The sequence below is a fragment of the Camelina sativa genome, chromosome 9 (genome assembly GCF_030686135.1).
Source record: "Camelina sativa cultivar CO46 ecotype springtype chromosome 9, ASM3068613v1".
Classification (NCBI taxonomy): Eukaryota; Viridiplantae; Streptophyta; class Magnoliopsida; order Brassicales; family Brassicaceae; genus Camelina; species Camelina sativa.
This window is the reverse complement of record NC_141888.1, coordinates 5,223,086-5,234,130: the sequence shown is the minus strand read 5'-3', so window position 1 is coordinate 5,234,130 and position 11,045 is coordinate 5,223,086.

Sequence of the window (11,045 nt, the reverse complement as noted above, 5' to 3'; positions counted from 1 at the left end):
CAAGTAATAACTATTAAGTAATATAATCGGTTTTCAAGGAAACATGGCAAGTTGCATCCGATACATTGGCTTTGTCCGGGCCAACACAACGCGCCAGGGCCGCGAGGGTTGCAAAGTCTAAGCGAACCTCGGCTGCGGGCGGAGACGCGTCCAGGAGGACTGGTCGGGAAGCTGCAGCTTCCGTCCCTCGACCGGACCACCAGGGTGTGATCTCCCACACGTAGCATTCCATAGGTCGTCTGTGTCCTCGTCCGGGGCATAGAGCGGTTTGGGGCGTTACAAGCGTGGTATCAGAGCGGTGTTTTCGAACCCGCAGGCACTTGTGCTTTTCAAGATTTTATCGAGTAAAAGAGTCGCAAAAACACATTTAGATTCCGGTCGTTTGCTGGTCTAGTTTTGAGTGTAACCCTTAGAATAGACTAGCAACTTACCTACATTGTGTGTGTGTGTTAGATGTCTTTAGGTGAATCAGGTTGTGGGGATGGTTCAGGAGAAGGGTGGCCGAGACATGGGGATGGTTCAGAAGGAGAGTCACCGAGGCGTGGAGATTACGAGAATCACAACGGTTATTTATCGACAGAGACATAAACTAGTCACGAACCAGACACATGGAGTGTAGAAGGAGTGTTGGACGAAAACGACGTGAACTTGTCTATCGAGACCTACCCATCCGAATGCCTTGAAGAATTGGAGGAGGTGGAAGGAGGTCAGAACGATCAGACCATTGTATTGGAGTTAGTAGAGCCGAGCCAAATTCAAGTTAGAATGGACGCGCAAGGGAATTTCCAAACTGTTCCAGTCGGAGAGCATGCCGAAGAAGATGTCGAGATTGCCGACAAATTACAACATTTGCTGTTGGACCTGGTAAAAGATCAGATAGCCGACGATAATCCCTTAGATTACATGAGAGAGCACCCAGAGGCGATCGATAGGATTCTCAACTATTTGATCGAAGTATACCCGACAAATGTAGCTGTGAACGACGGAGAAGTGCGAGAGACCGAGGAAGAAGGAGACTCAAGTGACGAGTCTTACGAACCAATGTCAGAAGAGGAAGAGCATGTGGAAGTGATCAATATATCATCATACGAGGAGGATGGCATACCAACCATAGTAATCGAACTAGGAGGTGGCCAAGATAATATGCCGGAAGCCGAACCAAGCACGGAGTTAGGAGACGACGACAGTCTAGTGCGCATATCAGACCAAGTTGGGCTGGAGCCAGATCAATCAGATCAAGACGTGCACGAGAGGAACAGCCCTGGCCGAGTTGTACCAGAACAAGTCAGGCCGATTCGAGCCATACCGTTAAGGATGGTGTTGCCACAGCCAGAACCCGAACTGGAGGAAGGAGAAATACCAAACTACCAAAGGTGGAACCCGACGATGCTGGAGGAGGATCTAAGTAATGAGAGATCACTAGACCGTCTCAGAGAAATGGAGGAAGTACCGAAGGATCCGATGATGGAGATGATTGACAAGATGGACGAAGCGAGGAGGCTGAACCGAGAAGCAGTGAGGTTCGAAGAAGGAGAGAGTAGCACCAAGAGATCGAGGATTATCGACCATGGAGCGCAAGCCGTGACTACGCAGCCGAGAGGCCGACCGAGGACGAGAGCTACTGCAAGGAAGAGAGTAACTTACCCGGACCGAGTTTGAATTCAGAACAACTACTTCTGCGAGGTGTGCGAAGGACTAGGGCACCGAACCAAGGATTGTTGGAAGACGACGCTCCCACGATTTCTATCACCGGAGTACGTCATATGCATTGAGTGCAGAGTACGAGGACACTTTGCGTATCGCTGTCCAAGCCGAGATGTCCAACCGGAGGAGGAACCATTAGACCAAGCCGTGCGTACGGAAAAGAACCCGTCAGGACGACACGTTCAAGCCGAAGACCAGTCGAACCAAGCCGGAACCACACCGTCTGCTACCCCTGCCTCAACCGAATCTCCCGCTGAACCGCGACCTGAGGAGCCATCTAGGGAGTGCCCATGTGATGAGTGTAGGAGTCGCCAAAACCAATAGGATAGTTGGGGAAAAAGGGAAGTTTTCTTTTGGGGCTTTTGTAAGGGTCGGATAGGTTTTTCTTTTTGTTTAAGCCATTAGACTTTACCCTAGGTTCCGAACCCTGTTTAGTAGAAGGCTAGGTGGAGAGGATGAACTCACTTATTTTTCCCTTTGTGGTGTAAAATATTTGTGTAACATTCCTAGCGGCGGATATCTACTTGTTTGTGTGCTTGCTAACTAATCTTTGCTTGTTAACTACTTGCTTGATTGTTTTTAGCATTGTGTAGGATTGCATAGTTAATTTACAATTAGCTTGCAATATCAGATCGATTGAGAATTCATATAAGACACCACAACGCGCGATCAGACAAATGAAGAAGTTCGAAGAAGATTCAGCCGGGAAGTGACGAATCCGATCAGACGAAGAGAATGTGAGAGAGAGCGACAAAAAGAAGAATTAGAACAAATTCTTAGAGAGAATAAACCAAAATGGGAAAAATCAAACAACAAGAAATGTTGTAAATCAACAAAGAACGGCGAAGCAAACTGAGGAGAAAAACCAAGAGAATGCAAGCAAGAGAGTGCAAGAAGATAATGCATGGCCAAAGAAATCAACCCGTACAGACAAGAGGGTGCAAGAAAATAATGGTGGCAAAGGAGATAAAGCAAATCGATTCTTAGTGGCGGAACTAGTAAGGTTCCATCGATCCAATCTAGTGGAAGGACGAAGGAGTTCAGCAAAGCCTGGAGGACGAACAAGGAGTTGGAGATGGAGATTGAACGATGAAGAAGGAGAAGTCGAAAACCCTTACCAGGATCATTCGAACAAGACAGGATGAAAGGCGAAGACATGGAGGTTCTGAGGAGAAGAGTCAACAGTCAAGTAAACCGGAGAAGACCAGAACGTAGAAGCCAAAGAATCAGAGAAGCCGAGTCATGTGGAGTACGAGGCAAAAGGGAGTCGAAGAAGTGAAGTTATTTGGAGTGCGGAGTTAAGATTTGGAGGATACGACAGCACAAGATAAACCTATCAAGGGAGTGGAGTAAACCAAGTTATATCGAAGAGTGGAGAAGTCAAGAAAAGCTGAAGAAAGAGAAGAATCAGATCGAAGAGATTCTTAAAGACCAAGAAAAGGATATTTCCAAGATCATCGCAGCAGAGTAGCCGAATGACGGTGGAACTACGATGAAGACACAGATGACAAGAAGCATCATCACCTTAACCAAAGGAGGAGAGTTTGGAATTCGAGGACGAATTCTAATAAGGGGGGGGGAGAGTGTAATGACCCTCACCAAGAGTAAAAATCCAAATTAAAATTTTTGGAAAAATAGACTCAAAAAGGACTCAGCCAGAGGGAGAAAGAAAAAATCAGAAGAATTACCGAAGGGAAGACCGACGAAAAATCAACAAGTCGGGAGATAGCCGGTGATTGGTGGTCAAGAGGCTAAGTCGAAAAGAAAGTCAAAGCAGAAGGAGGTTCGAGCCAAAAACAAAAAAGATGGTCAAAATACGGTACGGACGCATCAGACATACCAAGGCATATCAAGGAGTACCGAGACGCACCGAAGATTACCGAGGATTACCGAAGAGTACAGAGACGCACTGAGGATTACCAAAAAGTGTTGAGACGCACCGAGGAGCACCAAGGATTACCGAGACGCACCGAGGATTACCGAGACGCGTCGAAGAATGCCGAGACGTACCAAAAGTACCAAGGATTTGCGGTAATGAAAATAGACTATGGACGAGACCGAGGTTGCCGGAAGCAGCCGATGGACAACGGACGCAACGCCGAGGAGCCGACAGCGTTCCAGTTTTTGCAGCGTTTGTTGGCGGCGCAAAGAGGAGAAAATATTTTTATTCTCTTGAATCAACCAATCAATTTTCATGCAACCTTAAAAGTGTGATCATTGTGTTGTTGAAACTTAAGGAGGAGGACACAATCATTGTGTTTCAAGGAGTTGGCCAATAGAAGGATTGAAGGTGGAAAGTGAAGGAGGCAAAGAAGATTCATCTCCTACAAATCGCCCAATACCATTACATACAAGAAGAAGAAGAGATTCCTTGTAGTGAACAGCTTGGGCACCAAGTTTACAAGGAGTGGAGGAGGACTTAGCTGCGTGTATACCAAAGGAGTGGGAGAGAAGCTAGCAATGTGTTCGACATGCATAGGCGAGAGGAACCGCCCACAAACCTCTATAAAAGGAGAGGTTCACCTCTCAATTGAGACATTCTCTCAAACACAAAAGAAAACTCACAAAATTCTCTAAGTATTTGCTCTTCTAAATCAAGAGAGAGAGAGAGAGAGAGAGAGAGAGAGAGAGAGAGATAGAGACGACGAGACGCTGATCGAAGGCAAGGCGAGATGCTGATCGAAGACGAAGCAAGACGCGGTTTGAGACAAAGGAGGACGCTGATCAGAGACGAAGCAGACGCAAGGAGGAGTTGTCTGATCCATGGTGCCGTGAAGCTCAAGACATCGATCCGCCAAATCACTGTGAGTTCTGTGGTAGTTTTGTGTGGGATACCGCATGGATCCTACGGACCATGTGCGTACCTATTGCTTGCTGCATTTAGTCTAGGTTCATGTCAGAACTAGGTAGATATTGCATGCTTAATATGGTAGGATCTATGCTAGAATTCTTGTTAAAACATATAGAATTATGCTAGGATCACCATGCATGTGAGAATTGAGTAGAATTGAACCGCATATCTTCATGATGAATTTGATGCAATAATTTAGCAATTTGGACTTGCTTAAAATTTGGACTAGAAATTTTGCATATTAGAGAGAACTGATAGATTTTTAATCAATAAATTCTTGCTTAAAAATAGATAGATCGGTTGCATGCATATAGAACAATCTAGGTTGCTTGAATTTCTATTCTTGATAGAACTAACCCTCTCTTACTTATTGTATTGCTTCAGCTAATGTTTCCGTTGCGTTTGCTTTGATTGATTTGCTTGCTTGTTTCCTTGGTTGTTGGGGTAGTTGGGGTGGGGAAAAGTAGAATGCATAACTAGGTTGGGGTGCCCAGGCTCACTGAGTAATATTAGATTACTCATGATAATATTTTGTCTCGCAGGTAGTTTAGGTGGAGTCTAGTGCTGGAGCAAACTTAGGTTACTGGATAGGACTTGTTTTCATGTGTTTTTGTAAAAACCCTATATTTTCAAAGATGTATTCTATGAAGTATCCGACTATTTATGTGTATTGCTTCATAAACTATTTTCAATGTAATAACTATTAAGTAATATAATTGGTTTTCAAGGAAACATGGCAAGTTGCATCCGATACATTGGCCTTGTCCAGGCCAACAAAACGCGCCAGGGTCGCGAGGGTTGCAAAGCCTAAGCGAACCTCGGCCACGGGCGGAGACGTGTCCAGGAGGACTGGTCGGGAAGCTGCAGCTTCCGTCCCTCGGCCGGACCACTGGGGTGCGATCTCCCACACGTAGCGTTCCATAGGCCGTCCATGTCCTCGTCCGGGGCATAGAGCGGTTCGGGAGCGTTACACTTGGCCCCCAACAGAAAGTTTCTCTCCTCACCAATGCAACACCACCAGCCCAATCATGAATGCACATTGGTTGCTTTCCAAAAACCATCAATCTGACAACGAGGTGAAGAAACCTGGACATCTGAATACGAAGATGGAGCTGACATGACTGTCGTAAAAGAGAACGCCTATTCCCAGGCTAAATTATCGCCCAAAGTCTGAGTAATTATATCATTCGCCTATATCTATTAACCTTGATTTTTTTTATGGCCTTCTAGATTGCCTATAAAATCCATGTTAATTGAAGAAGTTGATCAGAATCACTCTGTTAAGAGGTGTCTCTCTAGAAAACAAATTTCAAATTCGAGTACAGCGACTAATATGGTAAACCCTCTGACAAGACCGGAATCAAAGATAAATCTCAAACTTCACATGAACGAGGACATTCAAAATAAAAAACGTGATTAATAGTTCCAACCGTAGAGTCGCATCTTTTACACCAAATATCACATTGGACACCTTGGTGTATCTATTTACTTACTAAAAATATTTACTTTATATGTTTTGATAAATTTAATTTTATTGTTAAAGATGTACGGGTCCTAATCTAGTTCTTTATAAATAAGAATCTAATAACACCCCTTAAAGTAAAAATCACAAACCCAAGATCATATTATATAAAGCTTAGTTCTCAAAGTTAGTAACTCACCAGATCGTGACACGTGTTAATTTTAACGATCAGATATTAAAGTTAAAAACTCATCAGATCGTGACACGTATCGGTTTAACGGTTAAATATCCAAGTTAATAACTCATCAAATCGTGACACATATCAATTTTAAATATCAAAAATCACATATCAAAGTTATTAACTCATCAGATCGTGACAAGTGTCAATTTTAACGATCATAAATCACATTTTTCAAGCTTGGTAAAACGATGTATAAGATAATTGCAATTTTATTATATTTCAAAAATTTTGTTAATCCTAAAAGGAAAATCTATATAATAATAACAATCCGAATAAATGCGACCAACAGTTATGTTTTTTCAATTGTACCTTTTGAATATTTTCTGAAAAGTCGTGATAGATCACTAAAACGGTTATTTATGAAAAGTTACAACTGTTCACTGTAAAGTTGTGTTGATTGGAACATTCGTATCTTTTGAAATCTATATATTTGTCTGTTTGAACTGTTTTCATTTTTTTGCCATGACACAAAATCAACTAAAATTTAAATTTCAACGATTTATACATTTTTCTAAATTATTTTCTAGCATTCATTCTTTTAAAAGTCAAGAAATTCCTTTAGTTTTTGATTTAACAAAAGATTTTTGGAATGATGAATCTAATTTACATCTTTTAGTTTATTTTAAATATAAAAATTTAATGAAATACCTACAATGTTTTTCCAAGGTTTAGATATTGAAAGAGTAAATATTCGCCGGCGAATCTTTTTTTTTCAAGTAAAAAAATTTTTTAAAAAGATAAAAGAAAATAAGGATTTGTTAGAATATTCTAACTCTAACAAAAACGACATTCAAGATGATGATATTACGCTATTTTTAAATAAATAGAATTCATCTTGGATTCCATTTCGAAAAAGACATACACAAATTTAGAAGAAATCAGATGAAATTTAATACCATGATTAATAGAATTAATCATTAACTACATCTATATCGTAATACAAACTTTTTTAGTCCTTTTATTCGCGAGGAGCTGGATGAGAAGAAACTGTCACGTTCGGTTCTGTAGTAGAAATGGAATTTCTAATTTAGAAAAAAACCCATCAACTATAACCCAAAAAGAACCAGATTTCGTAAACAACATCGAGGAAGACTAAAAGGAATATCTTCTCGTGGGAATCGTATTTGTTTTGGCAGATATGCTCTTCAAACACTTGAAACCGCTTGGATCACATCTAGACAAATAGAAGCAGGGCGACGAGCAATGACACAAAATGTACGACGCGGTAGAAAAATTTGGGTACGTATATTTCCAGATAAACCAGTTACAGTAAGACCTGCGGAAACACGTATGGGTTCTGGGAAAGGATCCCCCGAGTATTGGGTAGCTGTGGTTAAACCAGGTAAAATCCTTTATGAAATAGGTGGTGTACCCAAAAATATAGCCAGAAAAGCTATTTCAATAGCGGCATCAAAAATGCCTATAAAACCCCAATTCATTATTTCTGAATAGGAGTATAGAATGAAAAAGCTAAATAACATTTAAGGATAAAAAGATTATAAGTTTTCTTTTTTTTGACAAACAATATTTTTTTACTTCGTCCTTTGCATTAAAAGAAGAGATACAAAAAAAAATGATATGATTCAACCATAAACCTATTTGAATGTAGCAGACAACAGCATGGCTCAAGAATTGATGTGTATTCGAATAATAGGAGCTAGTAATGGCCGATATACTCATATTGGTGACGTTATTGTTGTTGTAATCAAAGAAGCAATACCAAATACTCCTCTAGAAAGATCAGAAGTGATTAGAGATGTAATTGTACATACTTGTAATGAACTCAAACGTAACAATGGGACGATAATACGATATGATGACAATGCCGCAGTTGTCATTGATCAAGAAGGAAATCCAAAAGGAACTCGAGTTTTTGGGGCGATCCCACGGGAATTGAGACAATTAAACTTTACTAAAATAGTTTCATTAGCTCCTGAGGTATTATAAGATCTAAATATCAATAGTTTAGTATAGGATTAAAAAACTGGTATTGAAATAAAATTAATTAATAGATTGTGTATCACGCATATACCCTTAATAATAAAATATTAAGAATTTAATTCATATATTAATATATAATTCCTCTATATCTATATATAATTAAAAGAAAAAGAACATGTTGATTATATCAAAATTATAGAACAAGAAGGAATTTTAACTTATCATGGGTAAAGACACTATTGCTGATATAATAACCTCTATACGAAATGCTGACATGAATAGAAAAGGTACGGTTCGGATAGGATCGACTAACATCACCGAAAGCATTGTTAAAATCCTTTTACGAGAGGGTTTTATCGAAAACGTGAGGAAACATCGCGAAAGCAACCAATATTTTTTGATTTTAACCCTAAGACACAGACGAAATAAGAAAGAATCCTATAAAACGATTTTAAATTTAAAGAGAATAAGTCGACCGGGTCTACGAATCTATTCTAACTCTCAACGAATTCCACGAATTTTAGGCGGAATAGGGATTGTAATCCTTTCCACTTCTCAAGGTATAATGACAGACCGAGAAGCTCGACTAAAAAGAATCGGCGGAGAAATTTTGTGTTATATATGGTAATCCTTCTAATATAAAAATTAGATATCTGCAATTTACGATTTGTGAAAAAGGGGGGGTTGCGTGATAAAAACCCTGTTCAAAAAAGTTTCGGATGTTTTACTTCGAATGAAATTAAAGAAAAAATGAATTAATGAAAGTTTTCTTTCTGAATAACTTCAGAACGGCATGTTTAGATTTTGTTTAGATACTAAAGATTTTTTTTCATGCTTCTGAAAGGATTCAACATATTTTAGGTATACCTATAGGATAAAAAAGTAAAATTTTGAGTAAGTTCTTAGATATAAATAAATTAATCAGGGGACAGCCATTTTGTAGACTCCATAACAAGGATTCAAATGAGTAAGTGGTTTTTTTTAATTTCAACCATTCCTTTCACAAAGATACAATTCAAGATTCAAAAATATCAAGAAACCTTTTTTTCGTCCACCAATAAATATATTCACAGAATTAAGGAATAACAACTATGAAAATAAGGGCTTCCGTTCGTAAAATTTGTCAAAAGTGTCGACTAATCCGCAGGAAGGGACGAATTATAGTAATTTGTTCCAACCCGAGGCATAAACAAAGACAAGGATAATCTTACTAAACGAACTCACGTAAAGGAAACGGCAGGCACGTCCAAAGAGCTGGAAAAAAGGTCTGTTTTGACACGAAATGGATATATCCATATATTTCTTGTGAAATGAAAAAATATGGCAAAACCTAAATTAAGAATTGGTTCAAGTAAAAATACACGTAGTGGTTCACGTAAAAATGTACGTAGAATACCAAAGGGAGTTATTCATGTTCAAGCAAGTTTCAACAATACCATTGTGACCGTTACAGATGTACGGGGTCAGGTGATTTCTTGGTCCTCCGCAGGTACTTGTGGATTCCGGGGTACAAGAAGAGGAACAACTTTTGCTGCCCAAACCGCAGCAGGAAATGCTATTCGAGCAGTAGTGGATCAAGGGATGCAACGAGCTGAAGTAAGGATAAAAGGCCCTGGACTCGGAAGACATGCAGCATTACGAGCTATTCGTAGAAGCGGTATACTTTTAAGTTTTGTACGAGATGTAACTCCTATGCCACATAATGGTTGTAGACCCCCTAAAAAAAGACGTGTATAGAACTAACTAAAGGATGAAAGGGTTTCAAGAGAAATAAACGATTCAATGATCTGATCAAATAAAATTACTATGGTTCGAGAGAAAGTCAAAGTATCTACTCGGACACTACAGTGGAAGTGTGTTGAATCAAGAAGAGACAGTAAACATCTTTATTATGGACGCTTTATTCTGTCTCCACTTATGAAAGGTCAAGGCGACACAATAGGCATTGCGATGCGAAGAGCTTTACTTGGCGAAATAGAAGGAACATGTATTACACGTGCAAAATCTGAGAACATACCACATGACTATTCTAACATAGTAGGTATTCAAGAATCAGTACATGAATTTTTAATGAACTTGAACGAGATTGTATTAAGAAGTAATCTATATGGAATGCTCAACGCGCTGATTTGTGTCCAAGGTCCTGGATATATAACTGCTCGAGACATAATTTTACCGCCCTCTGTGGAAATCATTGATAATACACAGCATATAGCTACCTTAACGGAACCAATAGATTTGTGTATTGAATTAAAAATCGAGAGGAATCGCGGATATAGTCTAAAAATGTCAAATAACTTTGAAGACATAAGTTATCCTATCGATGATGTATTCATGCCTGTTCAAAACGCGAATCATAGTATTCATTCTTATGGGAATGGGAATGAAAAACAAGAGATTCTTTTTCTAGAAATATGGACAAATGGAAGTTTAACTCCTAAAGAAGCACTTCATGAAGCCTCCCGGAATTTGATTAATTTATTTATTCATTTTCTACATGTAGAAGAAGAAACGTTCTATTTAGAGAACAATCAACATCAAGTTACTTTTGTAACACCCGCAAACCTTTTCTTGGTATTTTGGTGAGGGCGTCGATCGACACCTCCTTGTGGGGCATCGATCGACACCAGTTGTAGCCGGTTTGGTCGGTTCGATTTTAATTGTCCGGTTTGCGTGGTTGGTTTAGGGAATCCCTAAATCGAGTGTAAAAGAGGGGAAACGACTCAAGGTCGTGTTTTTGGTCTGTAGTCGCCGTTTTTGAGAGAAAAACAAAAGAGAGAGTGTTCTTGAGATTTTGAGAGAGATTGGTGAGATTTCTTGCTGTTCTTGGGAGATCTAAGGCTGGG